The sequence below is a fragment of the Chinchilla lanigera genome, unplaced genomic scaffold (assembly GCF_000276665.1).
Source record: "Chinchilla lanigera isolate Chin_1 unplaced genomic scaffold, ChiLan1.0 scaffold00145, whole genome shotgun sequence".
NCBI classification, from domain to species: domain Eukaryota; kingdom Metazoa; phylum Chordata; class Mammalia; order Rodentia; family Chinchillidae; genus Chinchilla; species Chinchilla lanigera.
Genome location: NW_004955546.1, coordinates 3,063,813 through 3,065,704, shown reverse-complemented (window position 1 = coordinate 3,065,704; position 1,892 = coordinate 3,063,813). Strand labels below are relative to the sequence as shown.

Below are 1,892 nucleotides of genomic sequence, written 5' to 3'. Positions count from 1 at the left end.
AGGTATTTTTTTCTACTTTCATTGTATTAGAATCACAAACACACTTTGTATGATGTGAATCATTTAAAAAGTAACAACACCTGTTTTACAGGTAGAATATGGTCTGTCTTTATAAATACCATAGTCTCTTGAGACTTTAACAGAACCGCATTTAATTCCAATCATTTTATTTTGAAACTCTGGGTCATGGTTAGTGTTTTTGTGTTGTTTTATTTTTGTCTATGTTGTTACTATTTTGTTATTGCTTTTTTATTCTCTTTAAAATAAAAAAAAGAACGCCTACTGCATGTTCTTGGTCATTGTTGTAGAAATGTCAAACAATTCATATTTGTAGTTACCATCATTTATGTCTCCCACAGATTTGTCAAATTTCTACTTATTCTGCATATCATGCAAGAGGCCAGTAAAATTGCTCACTACATCATGGGTTTGTCTAATTTTCTTTATACTTCTATCAGTTTTGCTTGATGCATTTAAATCTGTGTTATCTCATGCATCAATGTTTAGCATAGCCACATTCTGCTCAAACACAGATCCTTCATTATAAAATGTACTTAACCTGGATAGTATCCTTTGCACTCAAGTGTACTTTGAATTATATTACAGTGGTACCTCAGTCCATGAACATAATTTGTTTTATGACCTGGGGGAAGATGGCTGCATTTGTACTCAGGCAGGCAAGTTTGCCAGAGTTGCCTTTGTCAACTGATGTGCAGTTTGTGCATGGAAGGAAAACATTCGTGAGCACTTCTGTTTGGGATCCAAATTACTTGTGAACAGAAGCATTCCTGAACTGAAGCACTGACTCTATTACAGCCATCCAGGTATGTTTTGAGTACAGAGGTGAATGATGGCCCTGTTCTCTCTGTTAACTTTGAAAATATACATTTTCTTATGCTCCAGGGAATTTCTTGAAAATAATATGTAATACAGTGTCTTATGTTTTCTGGAGGTCTTCCAAATACTGATTATTCTTGGTGACATTTTGACTTGTGTGAATTTGTTACCAATCACAAGATTTGTAATTTAAAGCCTCATATTTGCATCTCTTTCCATTCTTGAGTAAAAAATGCAAAGTGATGATGTTGGCAGGTACTCTAAACTGATACAGCCATTGTAGAAATCAGTATGAAGATTCTTCAAAAAACCAAAACGTAGACTCTGCATTTGACATGGATATTTCCTTTGTAGGTGTCTTCCCAAAGGAGTTCAAGACATCACAGAACAATGATGTATGTGTACCCATGCTTCTATCAGCACAATTCATAGTAGATAACTCTTGGGAAAAGCTTTTATGTCTATCAACACATTAAAAAGTGGATAAAAATCTGTGCTATTTATACACAATGCAGTACTACTCTGCCACAAAGAAGAACAAATGAGTCATTTGGAGGAAAATGGATGCTCCTTAATTTGATAATGTTATGTAAGGTCACTCAGATGCACAAACTTAAATATCACCTGGCTTCCCTTAACAGAAAAATAATTTATATATCACAGAATAAAAGACAGATAATAGAAAAAGTGAAGTGGAAAGAAAGAAAGAAAGAAAGAAAGAAAGAAAGAAAGAAAGAAAGAAAGAAAGAAAGAAAGAGAAAAAGAAAGAAAGAAAGAAAAAAAATTGAACAAAGAAAGAAAGAAATAGGAAGAAAGAAGAAAGAAAACATTTGTAATACAGAATGGAAAATATATCTAAAAGTATACCTTGACTTCTTGACTTAGTATAATTGCTTCAAACGTTTTTCAGGTCCTAGGGCTTATCTGTCTGCTTTTCAATATATATATGAATTCCTAGGCTCTTGTAGGATAACTAAAGACATCTGATGTTGGAAAAATAAAGCCAGAATGGAAGGAAGGGAAAAGAAAACTGAGAAGTTACATATGCATACCAA

General features: G+C 33.2%; 1 long non-coding RNA gene across 1 annotated transcript in view; it reads right to left on the bottom strand.

Moving 5' to 3' along the window:
* LOC106147354 overlaps positions 1-1,892 on the bottom strand; it is a 13,232-nt gene that overhangs the window by 3,037 nt on the left and 8,303 nt on the right. The window lies entirely within an intron of this gene.